Consider the following 21090-nt stretch of genomic DNA (forward strand, 5'->3'; position numbering starts at 1 on the left):
ACTGATTACATCTTCTTTTATTAGGAAAAGTATTTTTACATGAATACTTACATAACTTTATTACTCTTTATTACAACAAAAAAAGTTTTAAACTGAATTGTAGAATTCATCCGCTAACATATAAAATTGAAAGCCATCTCTTAAGATAACGGTTACGGCTGAATGTATTTAGTGTTCAAAGTACAGCACTAGTAAGAAAAATCCTTGCATGTCATTTGGTTCTTGTCCATTTGATGTTTTAATAAATATCAAAGTAATTGTTTAAAAAAAAAAAAAAAAGCTTCCACAGAAAGAGACCCAAAAAGAGCAGTTTTAATGAATGACTCCCAGAATCAGGTGAGTCCTCCTTTAATCCAATGAGGAGATGATGTCAGGAATGGTGCTGCCACTGCAGGATAACCCCTGTGTCACTCTGCTGCTGGTTGAACTAACATGAGTACTGTTTTCATGGAGGCTAGTGGTGGGAACAGATGTACTCTTGCCTGTTAAGGATGAGGTGAGACTATCCAAAACCAATATCCAATAGGACTATCCAATAAGAGAACAGTACTAGGGATCAAGTGGAATAAGAAGAAGAAAATCCAAACCTGACAGATCTGATGACGTCCTTTACATTTGTGTGTGGTGGGATGGTACCGAACAGTCTGTTAATGAAGGTAGGATAACAGTGGGATCAACTGATCACTGGGCCCCCAGATGAAACATGACTGATACTCCCTTAGTTCAACTGTTTTGTGTTTCTGACATCAAGATGCATTTTCTGTTGGCAAGAGGGTCTTCCTCTTTCGGGGAAGAGCTCTTGAGTGTTAGGTCAGTAACATCACTTTCTTCTTGCTTGCCTCATTGGCTACAGTCCCTGAAGAAGGCTTATGAAGACACTTGAAAGTTTCATTTTGTTACATGATTGCCAGATACTTTCATAGCTTCTTTCTTCTGTCTCTTTGGATATCAAGAACCATCTTCTTGGAATGTGATCTCCTACACATCAGAACAGTCATTGAGAATTTCTGTAAAAAGCCCATCTAAAAATAGACTTTTCATAGGCAGCTTTTTTGTCACACACAAGACAAATCCAAGCAGGCTTCTCATTCATTTGCAGACAAAGGGCAGCATCAAAACACTATAGATGTGTATAAGGCACTGCATGGCATGGGATTGTCGGCCTCATTTATTTTCCTTAAAGGGCACATCAAGGATATCTGAAGGAATTTGACTATCCGGAGCTGCAGTTAAGTTTTTCTTTAATTGGGGATCCCTGGATGGCTCGGCAGTTTAGCGCCTGCCTTCCGCCCGGGGCGTGATCCTGGGACCCCAGGATCAAGTCCCACATCGGGCTCCCTGCATGGAGCCTGCTTCTCCCTCTGCCTGTGTCTCTGTCTCTCTCTCTCTCTTTCTCTCTCTCTCTCTATCTCTCATAGATAGATAGATAGATAGATAGATAGATAGATAGATAGATAGATAATCTTTAAGAAAAATTTTTTCTTTAATTAATTTTTCAGGATGACCAAGATTTCTAATACCTTCATTTTTAGTCTTTGTAATGACGTGGCTGATGTGAACTCATACAACATATACAGACATGGAGTAATTCTTCCCAATTTCTCATGCCTAAGAAATGGAAATCTGATTTGGCACAGCTGAAGATAACCCAACTAAAGATGTATTTATGTTCAATCCCATTTTTAGGTGGTGATGCATAGCCAGGCAAAGGAAATGGCTTCGCATTTACTTTCATACATAGACGGTTGGGTTAGTTTTGTTCTTAAGAGCGACTTGTCTCTGCCAGGCAAAGTCCCAGCCAAACTTGGACTATATAATCTCTCCTACCACCTGGAAAAATAAAATAAAATTTCTGGATATGCATCTCTCTCTCTAACTCGTTAAGGTATCAGAACAAAAATAAAAACTTCTCTTGAAATTGTTGAATACTGCTTTCAGCTAAATTCATGGGCTTGATGAGAACAACAGGGACATAGTAAAAGGGCACATTGGACGGGAAGAATTGGAGATGGCTGCTGCATCTCCAACCTGTATCTTGAAGCAGCACAGAACCAACAGGGGAGGAATCATGAGTGAGGTATCCTTGAGGTGGAAGGCAACCAGTGGAGTCAAGCCATGGCCATGTCAGGTTCTTCAGGTGACGAGCTACCATGCAAATTAAAACCTGTGAGAGGCTCCTGGATGGCTCAGTCAGTTGAGCTTCGGATTCTTGGTTTGGGCTGGGGATGATCTAAGGTTTGTGGGATAAGAGCCTCACTGGGGCTCTCCCTCAGCAGCAAGTCTGCTTCTCCTCTCCTGCTCCCTCTTCCCCTCCCCCCTGCTCAGGTGCATATTCTCTCTCACTTCTCTCTCTGAAATAAACAAATAAATCTTCAAACCAATAAACAAACAAATTAAAACCAGTGATTTGATTATGAATAAACCAGAAAGCCCTTCAAGAGGCCATGGGTATCCAGAGATAACACTGAAATGCAGGTGAGGATGCGGAGAAGCTAGATGACTGCACATACATTGCCAGTAGGGAAGGAAAATGGTACACCATTCTGAACTGGAAATCTGCAGGCACTGCCGCCACAGCACCCCTCACACCACCAACCATGAGGCCTCCAGCACCATCCTGCGCTGGGCACCACTGGCCATATGGCTGCAGTGGCCCCGCCTGCCATGTGACTGGCTGAGGAGGCCTTCTCCCCCCTCCCCCCTCCCCCGCCACCTCCCCAGCTAGGGTCTTTAATAAGGTAACAGTTCAAATAATGGATGTATCAGACTCAGGGTTATGAAACTACAGGTGTGAGCAATTAAGAGCAGACTCCATGCAGCCATTAAAAATAGTAGGAAAGAAGTTGATACTACATAGGTAGCCTGCATTTTTGTTAACCTGACTGTGCATATGTGTGAGCATTTCTAGCCTTTCTCGGCTTGCACTAAATTACTTTATTTGTAGGTCACTAAAAGTAAAGTAATTGTCCAGTTTATTGGCATTTTGGATGGTGATAGATGAGTCTCCCAAACCGATTTTTTTTTTACTTTTGTTTGCTAGTTTATGGTTTAGTCTTTAAATGGCCATTCAAAAGAAATGTCCACCAATAACTTTTTTAGTGCGCTGGTTGTGAAATGAGAAGCTCGTGAACGATGTCTGTCTTTTCTCTCACTGTCAGTCACCGCCACGTTGATTCCAATGCCCTAAATGGTGGTTAAAACTGAATTAAAAGTAATAGCTTACCCATGGTTCGCAGCCTGTGAAAAGGTAGGATTGTTTTAGATCCTTTGGAGGAAGAGTAGTAGCACACTGTGCATCTCTTTTTGTGTATGCATTTAGCGTGTACCATTTTGATAATTTGGGGGACTCTCTAAAATTTACCTGGCAGTTGTTTTGATGGAGTAAAGGAAAGTCAACTCCTATATCAGGGTCATTGAAAATACATGAAAAGAATTATATACTATTCATAATAGCCAAAAGGTATAAGCAACTCAAAGTCCCACTGTACATCAACAGATAAACAAAATGCAAGATATGCATACAATGGAATATTAGCTTTAAAAAGGTGGAATTTCTGACACATGCTACAGCTAGGATGAACCTTGAGGGCATCATGCAAATGAAATAAGCCAGTCGCAAAAGGAGAGATTATATGTGGGGGTTACCAGGAGCTGAAAGATGATGGATGCCTGGAGTTATTGCTATATGGGTACAGAGTTGCAGTTTTGCAGGTTGAAAGAATTCTGAGGATCAGTTTCTCAAGAATGTGAGTGTGCTTAGGATTACTGAACTGTACACTTAAAAATGGTTAAGATGGCTAATTTTAAGGGGCTTTTTTCCACCATAAAAAAATATCTCTGCTGCCCCCCAAAGAATTATAGCTAGTCATCAATTTTTTCTTAATTGCAAAAAATAAAATTAAATGCTTTTAAGACATTGATATTTAAGTGCAGAAGGCTTCAGTCCTTTGAAGCTTCAACAAGTGGATTTATAGTTGTGAGCCTTCGGTTTCTCATCTGTAAAATCAAAGGATTATTCCTAAGGCTACTTCCAAGTCTAAAATCCCATGGTTTAACATTTCACATAGATATCTGTCCCTTTCTTTATTTGCAGAAACTTAACTGATATATTTTTTAGTGAACTACTCTATGCTCAGCTTTCCTTGACCAATTTTTACTAAGATCTTAACAGAGTTTAGGCTATAGATGAGCGAAGCTGTAAGCCAGCTGTGTATTTATGCCATCATAAATTTCAGAAACTTCTCTTTGTCTAACCTTTCTGCTACAAGGAAGGTCAGAAAATTGAATTATTTTATTAATGTTGCTAGCACCGCTGCTGTTAACCTTCCTTTCTAATAGAACATACGTCCCCAATACTAGAGTATATCTCTGAGCAAAACTTTTTCTCTCAAAGAAAATTAAATAGCAATTCAAGAGCAATAATATGATAACTTGATAGTCAGGAAAAAAGATTAAAATGCTTTCCTCAAGCCCCACCATGATGTTAATACTAGTTTCTTCTTGATTTGCCTTCTCCCTGGTCCCTGGCTGGCTTCTCAGCTGCATGAAAGACAATCTGTTAGATAAATCAAATGACACTATGTATTTGTAATTCCATGCCCACAGCTTCTTTCCCTAGATATTTACCAAGCACCCACTCTGTGCCATGTTCTTATGAATTGACTTTGTAAGCTCTTTGCAGGCAGAGTTGGGAATAGAATTTTGAAGTCCATCCGAACTTTGGAGGTCTTTCTCATTTGGACTCTTGGGAGACAAAACTTTCATCTTCATTCTAGATCACACCTATTTGTTCATTTAATAGAACAGAAATATATGGACTCTAATAGGGTACCCCAGCAATACTTTCCCCTGTGCCTGTATCGATCAACTAAAATTAGATCAAAAGATCAATCTACATATTTAAAAGCTAATAAAGCAGTCAGAAGCAAAGGAGATTTAAGCACTCTGTCTTGGACTTCAATAAAAATCCTCAGGAAATCAACATGAATTTATATACAGTGACCAGAATTGCCCCCTGAGTGAACCCTGTATCTTTTGGATATCTGAATTCCTTCAATATGAATGAAAGATTCCCCAACGCCCTGTCAAATGAGAAGAGTTGATTACTTTTATAGCTTGGCCTGTGTATGGCATTCATTTTTTTTTTTTTCAGTCTGTTCAATATATAGTTCCTCTGCAGCTATAAAAAAGACTTCTTCATACAAGAATTTAAACTAATTTCCTCCTTCTCTGCATTTTCTAGAAATTCCAGTAAATCTTTGAGTCTAGGGCAGTACTATTCCCACAGTTGGCATTCCTTCTGAAGAAATGCCTCTCAGGTGGAGATTGTGCATTAAATTTGCTTGACTCCTCCAAGGCTGACATGTACAAAAGAAGATTCCATTTTCTCTAAAGCCTATCCCACCTCCGTATTTTTCATATACAATAATAGTTCTTTTTCATATTTACATGTTCAGAAGACCTCATGAGGAAGGCAACAGTAATGCTATTTGTAGAAAGCTTTGCAGGGGTTTCATTTAGGAACTTTTATTATCCTTCTCCCATCTAACCTCCTAGAGCTTTACACTCTTGAATTCCTCAAGGAACTATTTTTGTTGCTGAAGCATCTAAAATGGAAGTAGATACCATCCACTCTAGAGCAAAAAGGACATCGATCTCATAGGCAAGAGGTGGACATTATCATCTGAGCTCTGATAGGAACGACATGATCTTGGGGTCATTATTTTTTTGCCTGATTTACCGCATGTGTAAAGAGAAGATTTTATTGATGACTATTGAGAAAGGTGATGCTGGTGGTGATGATGATGATGATGATGATGATGATGTGTTGGTTCATTGTGTCCTCTTTATGCACTGACACTACAGACTAAGCCCTTTGAACGTGTCTCAGCTTCTGACAGCGGCTTTGTGAGAAAGATACTGTTTTCCTCATGTGTTAGATGAGGAAATTCAGACTTTGGGTGTTTGAATAACTCACCAAGGACACACAATTAGAGTGGTTAGTCTCTATTCTCACTTTTTAGCCAGTTCTTAGAAGAGATACCAAACTGTGGGTGGTCTGATCTCAACAGGAGTAAATAAGACATTGGAGAAGAGAGAAGAAGGCAAGATGCAGGTATCCTTTTCTAATTGCTCATTTAGAATTCATATTAGAAGGTAACATATGAATAGTTTATCCCTAGGAGCTGATTTCCTTTATCATTTCTCAAAAAAAAACTCTATCTCCTCCCTCTTTCTCTCACTCTTGCTCTCACTCTCTCTCACTGCCTTCAAAAGAAAAAAAATATAGAAATCACAGTCTGAAAATGTTAAAGTTCAGCCACCTTATTTAAGAAGTGTTTGCTCAGAATTTCCCCATAGATCTGAAGGTCGCAACTCCAATTGTGCTCTCCCTGACAAGCTATCACCGAAGTGCCCTTCACTGAAAACCTTTTGATGCCTTGCTGCTTGGCTTGTCCTTTCAAGTAATCAAAGTTAATTTCAGTCATGCTTATGCAGAAGATCTTCTCCTAAGATGACAGAGAAACAACGTCCCTGCCCTTCTAGGCAGGGCAGTGGAAGGGGCTCAGCCCGTTTATGTTTGTGTTTCTCTGTCACATCCTTGGAGGTGGCAGGGAGCCAATGATCTCCCATGCCCAGGTTGTGTATGAGAAAATACACTTGTTTCCTGAGCACTTGACATCTGCATTGGATTTTTTCAATCTTGATGCGTTTCATCTGTATATATGTATGAAGGATAGATTCACTGGTGCTATTGGAAAGATACCTCCTAATTATATGTGAGTCTAAAAAACCCATGTTGTTTTATGCAGAGACATAATAAGAGTGGTAGCCAAGAGAAGAGATTTTGAGCAGGAAACACCTAAACTAAAATCCTAACACTTATCCAGTAGCTCTCTGGCCTTGGTTATGTTAGTTATTTTCTCTTAAAATGTTATCATCGTTCAATTTTTCTACTAAAGGCAAAGGAATACCATCCTGAAGTTGTTAGTTTTGTACCTGCTCTGTTTTTGGAATACCAAAGCCAAACAATGTGTCAGAAATTTTCTCTTACCTAGTCTGGCAATTAAGGCTGTCATGTCATGAAATTGGTCCATTATAAGTAATCAAAAGGTTCTAAAAATTCTCTAAGATGTGGCTTAGTTTTATTCAGTTAATGCTAGTGCACAATTAAATCAGTATTTTAAATATTTTCCTTTTCTTCAAATATCTCCAGTTCACGTAGCTTAACTTCTCTTCTCCCCACCTATCTTGACTCTTTAATGCAGTGAAAGTAGCACCAACTCTGAGGCCACGTGGATTTCCCCCTTAGTCTGTCAGAAATTAGCAGTAGCATCACCAGAGAGTCCATGACCTGTTAAGCCTCACCTGTAAAATCTAAGGCCTTGGGTGCATTGGTTTCGCAGATCCCCCGGAGCACAAGCATTTGTATATGAATCTACCGTATTTAACAAACCTAAGTTTAACTGCCTGGTTGAGATCGCACTTGGGATTTCTTTCTACAGGTTATCCGATAGCACTGAGTGCACTCTGTAACCGCCGACACAGAGATGAACGTGCCCTGGAGCCCATTAAACCCAGGCACTGAAGCTGGGTGGCCGGGCAGCCGGCACATTTGGGGTCTGCTCCCAACCCCTGCCGGTGGGCAGGCAGTCCTCTCCTACCAGCTTCCTCCTGGGACTCCGGAGGGGGCTGCTCCATGACGCTCTGATGTCTCCCTCGCTCAGGACAGTTTCTGATTCAGAAAATAATTGGTGGTGATCGTTAGGCCCCAGAAACACACCTGGGAGTGTCGGAGTTTGACCAGGGTGAGTTATGGCACTGACCTCCTCTGTTTACTGAATTGACTTTAGAAAGAAAGCCGAACTGCCCTGAGCTTGCAGACAGCATGTTTTGTTGGGGGGGAGGGGGCAGTAAATGGGTTATGTAAGGCTGAGTTATGTAACCTTCCTTCCTCGTCGCCGGCCGCAGCAGCGGGCTGGTTCGAGAAAACCCTTTGGCTATACTTTGTAAAAGCTTTTACTACCTAGTGATGGCGGGACTGTTACCAAGTCCTGGTGACATCAGGGGGCCTGTGAACCTTGCACAGAAGCTGCCTTTTCGGACAGGTGACAGATCGTAAATACCTCCCCCTTACTAAAGAGGTTTTCTTCACGGGGACCCAGCAGGCCTTTAAGAAGGAGTGGGCTGGGGAAGGGGAAACCGGTAAAAAGAGCAAAGTCAGATGTTCCCCCTTGCTTTGAGCAAGGTTCTGAGCACTGCCACACTTCATGTTTTGTTTTTTTCAGTTCCTCCGCTATTACGGAAAGTCTGCAGAGGTCTGTATAGCTGTCTGTGTTTTCCATGGTACTGAGTATTTTTCTAATGAAACGTGTTTTAGAACTGAGCCCATTTTTCCCTACAAGACCCTGAGCGCTCCCTTCTGTACTGGGCAGTTCAGGGATGTGTTAGGAAGATAGCTTGCTCCTGCTTGTGTGCCCTGCAGGGCCAGTCCCCCTGACAGTCCGGCTTTGTGTCCTGCCCATGCAGCACCGCAGTCGCTTCACGACTGGAAGCAGCTGAGTCTCCCTTCGGCCGGATTGCAGGATCCTTGAGGGCTTCGCCTGCCGTGTCCAATGGACCAGCACCGCACCAGGCACACAGGCGCCTAGAGAACACCTTTCTGCGTTCACCAGCTCCCCCCCCCCCCCCCCGGAAGGCCTTGAATGACCTTCCTCCTTCTTTCTTGCCTGCTGAAATCTTGTGTGCCAGGCCACCAGTGCACTGAAGTGTGATCTGCAGCATTAATTACATGGCATTGCAGCGGCATATTAGTATGTCACGTCGGCCCTTAGCCTCTGACCTTCCAGAGGCAGGGCTCACTGTGGTGCCCTCAGTGCCTTGTAGGTATCGTAAGCCCTCCATTAATCCTTCACAGAGTCACGGTAGCTTGGTGGGAAGACACAGAAGGCAGAATTTTAAACTGAAACTGTAGCCCAGGCTATGCCCCAGACTCAGGACAAGAGCAGCAGACTTGGCCTTTCTCACCGGAAGCCTTCTTAGCATCTTGGTGACTGCAAAAGGAGATCACGTGGGCCAACACCCTCTACCATCAGCAGAGCCACTCACCAGTCAGTAGAGTTAACAACCTTTTGTAGCCAGCACTCAGCCCTCAAACTATACACCCTGCTTTCCCTGAGGATGTGGCTACCTTCCATACCAGACTGGAGCCAGAATTTCTTCTGGAAATTAGTGTATTGGCTCTGCCAAAATAAGCTGAAAACAAAAGCTGACCCAGTGAGGTGAATTCCAACAGTATGAAACAAAGCTATTAAACCGGGTTCCTATTTTCTTACCCCACTAGGAGGCATGAGGGGCACAGGACCAGGGAGTCAGGAGTGGTTTCAAATCCTGGCCATCACTCCCTAGCTCTATGAACTTAGGAAAATGACTTTCTGTGGACCTCCTGTTCCCGCCTTGTCGGGACGTGAGAAGACAGAGAAATGTGTTTGTAAAGCATGCAGCACAGTCCCTGGTTCATGGTGAATGTTCAGGAAATGAAAGATAATTGGCAGCCATGTGGGTACTTCAGCTTGGTTTTCTCCATACTTTTAAAATCTCAAGCGCTAAAATGATGGAGCCGTGTCGCAGTTTGGTTTCAGATCTCTAAATGTGCAGAAAGGGAACGGCGGCCGGCCCCTCTTTCAGGCAGCTCTGTTCTCCAATCTTCTCCATGGCGACTCCAGAGGCTTTGCTCATCTGCAGGCTTCTTGGCATATGGTACTTGTTGTAAGATAGGTCTGACTTTCCAAAATGCTTTTCAGTGGTTTCAGTGAAGCTGCAAAGACTAGATTCCAAATGACAGTTTCCGTATGAAATATTTATCACATGCTGATAAAAGCATATCCACCAAATGGAACTAGGAGGGCAAAAGGGAAATTCAGTCCACATATTCCTACCTTCTTATTTTAGATGTTCCCATCACATCACAGACCGCCAGGCAGGGACATGAAGGAAAGGCTACAGGAAAGTAAGAAGGGCCAGTTGGTGTTTGGAAGTGAAAACTGGGGGTGCCTTAATTTGAATAAATACAGATGTCCTCAAATTCAGAAGATGGGAAGTCAGAGCCAGGAGTTCTTACTGGGCCTAGCAAGCAGAGCACACTCTACAGCTAGAAGGACTTGCGTCTTTTTATCCACACCCGTACACAGAGAACAGTGTCTGATCGCGTCGTGTCTTCGCAGAGCGTGGGTGAAATTTCCCTTAGCTCTCTGTAATGCTCATCTCAGACAATCTGTATTTATTCCTAAGCATTATTGAGTGTCCACTGGAATGAGCCACCAAAGTCGAGGCAGAGAGGGCGAAGAATGGTCAGTATTTGAGGAACTTGTTTTGTGATGACAGATGACTGATAGACTTCAGGTGTACATGTTCGAACACATGCCTTTGTAGAGGTGGACAAGGCATGAGAGTCGCATGAGTGGTTTCTTCATTCAATATGGTTTTTTTCCTTGTCTCCCTGAGGTCAAGATCTTTGTCTATCCTCACATTTAACCACAGTGCCTTACACACTGATAATGCTTGGAAATATTGCTGAATGAATTACATGCTTCGGGGCACCTGAGTGTCTCAGTCCGTTACACGTCTGACTCCTAATTTCAACTCAGCTCGTAATCTCAGGGTCATGAGGTCGAGCCCCCATTGGTCTCTGCACTGGGCATGGAGCCTGCTTAAGATTCTCTCTCTCCCTCTTCCTTTGGCCCTCCCCTGCTTGGTCACATTCTCTCTCTGTCTCAAAAAAAAAAAAAAAAAAAAGTTATATGCTTTAATTCTAAAGGACTGAATTATATATGCTTGAATAGTAGTGGCTCAGTGTCATTCACTCTATTTATGGAATAACTTTTATCAACAAAGCAAAAGGCCTTACCTGAGCTAACAAAATTTTAATCCATACCATGGAACAATAATTAGAACCATAACCAATTATAATAGCTCTCTCTTTGAAACAGATGATGGTCCTGACATACATACAAACTTAGGACAATCTATTCATATTTGGGGGGGGGGCATAAAGAGAGTCGGGGTTACCTGCTTTGGAGAGGCCTATTAGAGCAAGTCATTCTTGTCTGAGTATATGAGTGAAAAAGACTGCTAAGTTGGTCTGCATTCTCCTTCCACGGCCTACATCTTCATTTGGTAGCCTCTTGGGATGGCATAAGGTGGATGTTCCTTCTGTTTATGTGTGAGCAGATTGGAAGCTGGGAAATCAGTATGTCCGTGATAGGTGGCAATCAAAGGCAAGTCCAGGGAACCAAGAACTGCAAAATGAGCTGGGATTCCCCTTGCCCTCTGATCAAGTTGGAATACAGATGTTATAAACACAAAGGTCCTAATACATTATGATTTACTCACTTTTATCCTTTGGGAGAACTCATTTTATGTGAATTCAGACATGCCCAGAAATGTAGGAAGGTCAAAAGTCAGTTCTTGCCAGGATTCTTTGTTTAAACAAATCCATTATGAAAATTCAGGTTTCCAGAGCTGCTAGGTGGCTCAGTCGGTTAAGTGTCCGACTCTTTGGTTTCAGCTCAGGTTGTGATCTCAGGATCATGGGATCAAGCCCCATGTCCCATGTCCAGCTCCACGGTCACTGGGGAGTTTGCTTGAGGATTATTTCCCTCTGCCCCTCCCCCTGCTTGTGCATTCTTGCTTTTGATTGATTGATTGATTGATTGATTGATTGATAAATCTTTTTTTAAAAGAAAAGAAAATTCAGATTACCAAGAAAATATAACTAGAGGTTGACTGAACACTTACAAAAACTAATTGTGGTTATGGTTATTCACTGACTATGGAGACTAGGGGCGGTTAACATTTCATTATCTCTTCCTCTATGCTACATGCTGCAGGCATGGATCATTTCATTTACAACTGCTCCACAGCATGTCCTCATTTTACAAGTGAGGAAACCAACACACAGAGAGAGGTTTTAAGGAGAGGGAGACTCCTTAGCCAGTAGTGGTTGAAGGCAGGATTTGAGCTGAGGTCTCTTATCGCCATCCCATGTTGCCAGAGAGTAGGATCTTTCACTGCATTTTAATAAAATGAATTTTATAAAAATTTGATTTAAATATACTTCTATAGCCTTGACAGCCCCTTTCAACAAAAAGCCAGTGGGTGCTCAATATCAAGGAGTGTGTCTCTGGGGAAAGTGCCCACAGGCCTGTGACTCAGGCCTCTGACTCTTAAATCTCCATGCCCTCGTCCTCGGGTACATACAAAGAGAATGAGGTGAGCAACCCTGAGCCCTTGGAGCTCTTCAAGCCTTACTGCTGGCAGGATTTGAAACAGATTTTTCCCTCTGGAGGCAGCAAGCATTAGCTCAGAAGGTAAACCAGAGGCCTGACCCAGAGCTGAGCAGAAGGCTGAACAGGGATTAAGTCTGACCAGTGAAATGATTCACTCAGAGAAGAGGGATGGTGTGTGGCATGAGCAAATTAACCCTCCTGCACCATGCACTCCCCAAGTGGATGGCCATTCGAGGCTATGGTATATTTCCAGACCACTGTCAAGGATCTAAAGTTTAGGTCTTCTTGAGGAGGAAGGCGAATGCCTGTCCATGCATGTATGCAAACAAGAAGGATCTCTTAGGAATACATTACCAAGGTTTGCCAGGTTGCTTAAAGCCCTTCCTTGATAGTAAAAGGAAGCTAAATGAAGACTAGCACTTTCCATATCAAATACCTGTGTTATTTACTAACTCACCTCAAACACTTGAAACCATACACAAGTGTGAAGTTTTCCATGATCTAAACATTTTGTAATGTTTGGAAAGAAAAATTGTAATCAATCTCAAAACAACAATGATATGTTTCCCCAAGATGAAGAAAGTTTTCATCTTAACATGTTTTGTGCCTCTATGTTGTAGTACACATGGAATTTAGTTCAACTCAGCTTTATATTTTAACTGTATTACTGGGGACCAAAGGCTTTCTGATCATCAGTAGGATCTTCAAAAACAGGACTTTGCCCCTTCTGTTCATGGTTCTCAATCTTGGTTGTGCATTAGAACCACCTTGTGCTTTCACAAATCCCTCTGACCAGGCCACTCCAAGCCAATGGAATTAGAAACTCTGGCGGTAGAACTCGGGCATCAGCCATGTTAAAGCTCCCCAGGTGATTTCAATGTGCAGCCAAGGTTGAGAACTAGGATTGATACTGAGCCCCTGAACAGGCGTCCACTCTCCACCCTCCCCAACCAAACATGTCACCCTGCACAGAGTGCCTGTTCTCCAGAAGGCCAGCAAGTTGTCTTTAATGTTTGTAATTACTGATCTCTGCATCTCTCTAAATTAACCTTTGTTGCAGGGATAATTTTTGTTCTGTTGCACTTTTACGGATTCAGACTCTAAGTTCTCTTATATATTGAACAATGAAACTCTCTTATTACAACTGGAAATCTCATGTGTTCCCATCAAGAAAGCTAGCATGCATGCTCCTGGTGAAGCTCTGGGGTTCGGCTGCTATCACTAGACAATATTCTTAACAACCAAGTGGAATAACGGCTTAATGTCGAAAGAATAGAAGAGACATCTTCTCAGGAATGCCATCTTCATCTCAGGGAGAAGTTATTTAACACTCTGTGGAGGATATTTCTTAGTGCAACTGTGGGTGTGCTGCTCATATAAATTATAGTTCATCCATCCTGCATTTCTGCTTGTCACATAAACCCTGGTGATAGGAGTATCTGCAGTTTATACCTTCATAGCAGCCATATTCCAAGTGCGGTAAAATTATTCAGGAAGTCATGCATGCACCTGCTCTGCTTTCGGGGGAAATAGATGGGGGGAAAAAAGAAGAGTAATAGAGTTATATTCCAAGAAAGATACTTGTAAAATTTGTTCAGCCTTTCAAGATAGTTGATATGAGTGTGCTCTTTACTTTGGTCTGTTTGAAACTCCACAGACCTCAGATGCACAAGTTGTCCTCAGCATCTACTCTCGGATAGATCACCATGGGAACAGCAAGGAGACCAGTGGAAGCATAACAGGGCAGCAGATTTTGGGAGCCAGCCCAGTGACAAATGCTAATGCACCAGGGCCAAATGTTCTAGCACTCAAAGGAACTGGATTATCAGGGCTTAAATTGGGGTGAGTTGGCTTGCTGGTGCACCAAATTTTTCTCAGGCGGTTGTCTGGAAATTTCCTAGTCTGGTTTTTCTCAACTCCAGAACCAATCAAGATTCAGCCCATTGATGAAACTTTCTGATGAAATCTGGCAGTTCAATCTGTTCTTTACTAGTGAAGGCCAGTATTGTATAGATTTCACTAGATCATGTGTTCCTTAACTTGCTAGAACGTTCAGTGTATGCCTTTTTTCTTTAAATAACAGCTTTATTGACTCTCTCTCTCTCAAATAAATAAATAAATAAATAAATAAATAAATCTTTTTTAAAGGAATGGGGAGCACCTGGGTGGCTCAGTCAGTTAAGCATCCAACTCTTGATTTCAGCTCAGGTCATGATCAGGTCACAATCATAAGGTCGAGCCCCTCATCAGGCTCCACAATCAGTGGGGGAGCTGCTTGAGATTCCCTCTATCTGTCTTGCACACACTCTCCCTCTCCAATCATCCCATGAGCTCATGCTCTCTCTCTCTCTACTAAGTAAATCTTTAAAAAAATAACAGCTTTATTGAGACAGAAGTCACATATAAAATTCACCCTCTAAACTATACAATTCAGTGGCTTTTAGTATATTCACAGAGTTGTGTGACCATCACTACAGTCATTTTTAGAACGTTCTCATCACCCCAGAAAGAAACATCATACACATCATCAGTGACCCAATTTCTCCCCAACCCACTCTCTCCAGCACTTGGAAACCACCCATCTCCTTTATGTCTCTATGGATTTTCCCCTACTCTGGACATTCATATAAATGGAATTTATTTTTGTGACTGGCTTCTCCCATTTAGCATAATGTTTGCAAGTTTCATCCATTCATAGTATGTATTGATACTTCATTCCTTTTTAATAGCATTGTATGACTATATCACATTTTCTCTCTAAGATGAACATTTGGGCCATTTCTGCTTTTTTGCTATTATCAATGATGCTGCTATGAATACTTGTGTACAAATTTTAGTGTAGATGTATGTTTTCATTTCTCTTGGGTATATACCTAGGAGTGGAATTGCTGGGTCACATGGTAACTCTGTTTCACCTTCTGAGGAATGCCAGCCTGTTTTCCAAAGTAAGTGCTCCATTGTACATTACCGGTCAGCATTGTGTAAGGGTTCTGATTTTGCCACATTCTTGCAAACACTTCTAGCAATCCCAGTGTCTGGGAGGTAGTATGGTGTACCTTTTATACATAAAACAATCAGATTTAGATCGGAAAGCTAATGTTGACCTAGTTGCTCTTGGGATATTCAAGGGAAGGTTAAGATTGGTTTTAATTTTTATGTATTTATTTTGTCCACATGAACTTCAGGCCAGTCCTTCTCTACATCTAAACTTCAGTTCCCTGAGAAACAGTTTAAGCCCTCATGGATTTTAGAGTGTATATAAGAGTTAGGTATGGCTTGGCAGTGTGCATTGGGTAGGAGGGGTTGATTCAGATGATCAGCAGCTCTGGATGAGAATGCTATCAGGCCCTCCCTGAGCTTGGATTGAAGAGATGAACTTCCCAGATGACCTGGGTGATGTGCTTTGCCTTCGTAGTGCCTCAATAACTCTTCTACTGTTGGTTGATTTTTTTCTTAACTTTACCTGAATTCCTACAGAAATTCAACTGCTGTCTGAAAAGCATAGACCACTAAGTCAGTATATCTTTTTTATATCCTTATTCTTTACAGATCTGATGTCGTTTACTCCTTGAAACTCCATATCTGGTCCTCTCTTTCATGTAAATGTTGGCCTCAGTCTAGTAGATATTTATACTTGGGTATTTTATAAGCACTTGAAACCTATCATGACCAAAACTTAATAATGAGTTACCTTACCTTCCCCTCAACTCATTTCCTTTGTGAGTTCCCAGTACTTCCATTCTCTTGGTAACCCATGCTCTAGTGCTTGCTCTCCTCCATGCACAGAGAATTAAGCCTCGACTGTGTCTGTGATCCATTTAAAATCAGTCTAAGACTCTTTTCAGGTCCTCTACAATAGGGTACATGGGAATATTAAGATATGTTCTGAGGTACTACCCTAAAAACTACCTTTTCTTTAGGTTCTGGCTTGGTATATGCTGTTCACTTATATAATCAGGTCTAACCAACTCAGGTACTTGGCTCACCCTTTAGCTAAGCCAATGTGTATCACAATCCTTGACTCCTCTTGAATACTTTCCTTGCCTCCCTTATCACAGATCACCAGTAAGCATTCTGTTTTCTCTGTAGGACTACTTGAGGTTCTGTTAGAGATTCCTGTGGACTAGGTGCTCATCTGTTTAAATATAATCTCACTTTTAATGTGAAAGCACCCTTTGTTTCCTGGCAGCCTAATTTCCCTCGGCATTTATAGTGGTTAGATGTGTATTGATGGGCATTACTCTCTAACTGTGTGTGTCAAAGCACTTTGGGAGGCTCATCAATCTTGTGCTTTTTTTTAATTGACATCAATAATGTGTTTGCATTTATCAATATTTCCTAATTGCCAAGTTAAAACAGTGGAACTTCTATAATAAATCATGCCCACAGATATCTTCAGACATTAAGGCTTTAAGGTTTATCAATATTTTGATGTATTATAAATTGTTTTTATGAGGACTTTTTTTCCTATGAGAAAGAAGGAACAGTGTAGCAAGAGACAGAGAGAATTGAGTCCCCAGTGTTACCATATAAAATTAAGTTAAAGGGCTAAATCATTCCAATGAAAAGAGAAGAAAGCTATTTCCCAAGTACAATACGTTCCCATAAAGTTCAGCGTTACTGTCCAAGTGAATACTGGTGTGTCTCCCCTGCGAGTGATGTGCTGTGCCAAGCCTGTTCCTCGGAGAGTAATTTGGACAAAAGGACAGTTTGCACTCCTGCAAAAACAGAGCTCTTATCAGCTCATTTTTTCAGGAGAGGAAACTGAGGCTTTGTGAGCTGCAGTTATTTACGGAGAGTCAAACAGTGGCTTCACAAGGCTGGGACTCAAACCCAGGGCTTGCAGAGTCCATGGCTAGGTTCTTTACTATTCAGGGACAGACCTGACCAAATTCCCAAAGTCGAGGGAGACCCACAGGTTTCAAGGGACAATCCACATCATCTATTAGGCATTTGAAGACTCTAGAATGTTTGCTCAGAAAAAAAGATGAATGTGAAAGGCTTGGGAGGTCTGTCCTATATGCGAAGGCCCTTACCATGAAGGAGATTAGACCTTGTCTTCTATGCATGCAGGCAGCAGAAGTAGGGCAGCCCTATCACCTGCTGAGGGGCGGTGTTGTGCCATCGTTTCAAGTGTGGCCCCAGCAGATCACCCCTCAGCCACTCACCAGCCCCTGCCCTTGGGCAAGTCGCTTGACCACTGTGTGTCCCACTTACCTGAGCTGAGATGAGAGTTTTGACAGTACCTACATTATAAAGTGGTTGTGAGGATTCAGTGAGTTAATACGTGAAAAGTGCCTTTGATAAAGGTGCTCAGCACGTAGTAAGTGTGCAAAGTGCCACTGTTACTATTATTACATTTTAAAGCCAGACTAGGTGTGAGGAAGAAAAAAAACCACTCACCATTTATACATTAATCATGCAAATCTTATTTATGAGACACTGTTTTAGACATTGGGACCCAGCAATAAACAAAACAGATCTAGGCCCTGCCCCTGCCTTCATGCTGCTTATATTCTGTATTAGAGAAAAAGAAAATTACTATGTCAATCAGTAAAGCAGCCATTCGGCACCTGAATGAACTATTTCTGACATTGCCACCCCTGCCCTTCTCTTATAATCACTGAAGATGGCCAGGCACAGTCTAACTGAGGTTATCGTGAGAGAGAGGCTTGCTACTGTGAGCTTTTATAATGTTCTAACATCCCTCTGCAAAGTAAGGTTGATTTAATGCAACCAGTGGTTAAAACATCAATTCTAACATTGCTTTACTTTAAAACTCTCTGTCATTCTCTGGATCATCGAGGTGAGGTGGGACAATTATGCAAGGACAATCCTGTGAGGTACAAGAAGGAAATACGGGACTTCTGATAATTTTTATCTCATTTTTTTAATGTGTATTATGGTACATATTTTATAATGTGCATAATTTTAATAGCGCAGGAGCACATGTGAATAACGTCTAAATAAATATAAATGTACATTACAATGCACGCATAAACGTCTTTTGCTAATGAGGTAAACGACTTAAAAAGCTTGAAGTCTGCTGCTGTAAGTTTTACTAAAATGACTGAGCTTTGTAGTCAGAAGCTATTGCAATAATGAAACAGTGTTTTTATATTTCCCTTTTTTCTGATGTGGTCACTTATGGATAATTTTCAACTTTAAAGGTAATAGTTTTCCACATGAATGGAAAATTTAGTCATACTTTCTCCTCTACTGAAGAACTTAAAAATCAATCATGACAATATTTAATGTTTTTGTGGGAGTTAATGGTTTTATTGCGTTTAATCCTCCTTTGAGCCCATGAAATAGGTCTTATACCCACTTTGGAGATGAGGGAACAGAGCATTTTAGAGATTATACCCACAACTCTTAGCAATTAATCATTTTGCCAGAGAAGAGAAATTTTAAAACTAAGAACTATAAAGCTGATGCTCATTACTAGCAGTATACCAGGGAGTACATTTTAGCATGTGTCAAGGTGAATGCTGACCAGTCTCTCATGTTGCTAGAAGGACTGTGACTATTTTTTCTTACTACTGCCATCCTCTACTCTTAACCCGAAGGCAGAACCCTATCAAATAATGTATCATTCAACAAGATTCATTAGGAATCTGCAATGAGCCAGGGCTTCAAGGAGCTCTCAGTTTACCAGAGGAAGTAACATTTCTTTTCTAATCCCCAAATTAGGAGCATGAAGTTGACTTTTAATTAGAGGCAAATTTCAGTTAGGGAGACAGTCTCCATGTTCTCTCCCTCCCCATCCTCATATATCAGCAGTCAGGATCCTTAGTTGTGGTCAACAAAAAACAACTCTGGCTAATTTCAGCACAAAGTAGATAGTTAAATATGTGCTCAGTTAACAGTGATTTCCTGTCTGTGTTCCTTACTCCCATTAATGTATAAGGTTCTTGGAGAAAGGGAACAGAGAGAAAATTTAGAAGCTTGAAAAGGAAAGTTGGGAAAAGAATGATGCCTAGAAATTAGTTTTCTGCTAACTATCGGTTGATAAAGATTTATGTGAATCTGTTGGATTTCATCTGGAAAGCTTTTTCAATAGCATGAAAAGCAGTGACATGGGGTTCAGAGACCTACATTTCCACTGTTGAGCTGTGAGATCTTGGTTAGGTTACATAACTTCTAAGTCTCAGTCTTTTCTGCTCTGAAATGGATGAAATGATGGATTAATCTGTAAGTCTTCCTATGAACTGTCTCTGCTAATAGAAATATTGCATGTTTACACAATAGCCAATAGCTGCATGTTGCTGTTGATTCAGCACTTGAAATGTGGCTGTTTTAGCTAGTGGCTACCATATTGGACAGCATAATTCTAGAGTATTCTATGATTTCCTGGATTCTGTTGGTTTACCTATCATGGGATATGGGCCTAGAAGGTAGAAAAGATGCAAATCAGAACTTCACATTGGTGAAGAATTGCATTCATAGTTTAATATCTAATTATGTCAGGAGAGAAGAGCATGCTCTAGAAATTCACACACATGGTGTAAAAAGCACATGATTTAGAGTTAAAGGATCTGAATTTGAACTCTGGCACCACCAATCATGAATACACCAGCCCTATCTGCCATACAAAGTTTTTAGAATCAAATGAAATGATAAATGTGAAGCTCTTTATAAATATAAATTCACTTCATGTGCATTAGTTATTCCATTATTACATGGAATCAGTACAATGATCCTACTAAATTATAGATATCTCATAGCTTCTCTTAGTTTTGGGAGGGTTTTGTTCATTGGTTTTTGGTAAAGATCAAGGATAGTGAGTGAAAACAAATACATAAAATGCAACATCTAGTGTTACTTCATAACTTCTTACTTCCTGATCTTTTATTTCTTTTTCTTGCCTTATTCCATTAACAAGGACTTCCAGTGCAGTGTCGAAAAGAGTAGTGAGGGAGAAAACCTTGCCTTGTTCCTGATCTTAGTGGGAAAGCTACTTCCTCTCTATTAAGTATGATGTTAGCTCTAGGTTTCTTTATCAAGTTGAGGAAGTTTCCCTCTATTCCTACTTCACTGAGAATTTCTATCTTATTTCATAACTTAAGATTTGTTATTTTAGCCCTTGCAGCTAATTTGTTTGTTGTTTCTTTCCTTAGAAGTATTTCTTGGGATCTGATTTACTACTCCTAAGTGATAGAATGACTCCTTTTCAGATCCCAAAGATAGGGTTTTATGATGGTTAACTTTATGTGTCAACCTGGCTGAGCCAAGATGCCCAGATATTTGGTCAATTATTCTAGATATTTCTATGAAGGTTTTTTTTTATAAGATTAGCATTTAAATTGGTGAGCTTTGTGTAAAGCAGATTACTGCCTATGATATGTGGGCCTCATCCAGTCACTCACAGGTCTAAGTGGAACAAAAAGCTGACACCTCTTCACCCTCTACCCCTCACTGAGCAAGGAGGAGTTCTGCCGGCAGATGGTCTTTGGACTCAAACTCTAACTTCTCTCTGAGTCTCCAGTCTGGTGGCCTACCCCCTACTTGCTAAGCCTGTATAATCAATCACATGAGCCAGTTCCTTAAAATAAATCTCTTTCTGTATATACATCTACATATACTACATACATGTATTCGTATATATGTACATATAAACACACACTATTGATTTCCATGCCCTGTTTAACATGCTTTTAAACTATCAGATCAAAAAATTAAAAAAATAAACTATCACATCATATTTTTGTTTAAGCCCCTAAAATTAAACATAAATTATTCATTTCAATTATTCTTAGGTAACTAAGTTACAAGTGCCTTGCTACTGTATGTCCATTTTTCT

At 41.0% G+C, this 21090-nt stretch overlaps 1 protein-coding gene and 1 pseudogene across 17 annotated transcripts in view; one reads left to right on the forward strand and one right to left on the reverse strand.

The window, feature by feature from the left end:
* LYRM4 (LYR motif containing 4) overlaps positions 1–21090 on the forward strand; it is a 159291-nt gene that overhangs the window by 46519 nt on the left and 91682 nt on the right. For 2 of the 17 annotated variants that reach the window (XR_013373834.1, XR_013373838.1), the window contains 3 exons: positions 6024–6115; positions 7506–7808; positions 8530–10815. The exons of 12 other annotated variants lie outside the window; for them this stretch is intronic. The gene's annotated coding sequence lies outside the window, so the exon portion shown is untranslated. Of the gene's footprint in view, positions 1–6023; positions 6116–7505; positions 7809–8529; positions 10816–21090 lie in introns of those variants that run through there. 3 more of the 17 variants (XR_013373837.1, XR_013373840.1, XR_013373835.1) reach the window with 2 other exon arrangements.
* On the reverse strand, positions 455–3227 carry LOC144306441 (E3 SUMO-protein ligase PIAS2-like; annotated as a pseudogene).

Source organism: Canis aureus, chromosome 37 (genome assembly GCF_053574225.1).
Source record: "Canis aureus isolate CA01 chromosome 37, VMU_Caureus_v.1.0, whole genome shotgun sequence".
In the NCBI taxonomy this organism is placed as follows: domain Eukaryota; kingdom Metazoa; phylum Chordata; class Mammalia; order Carnivora; family Canidae; genus Canis; species Canis aureus.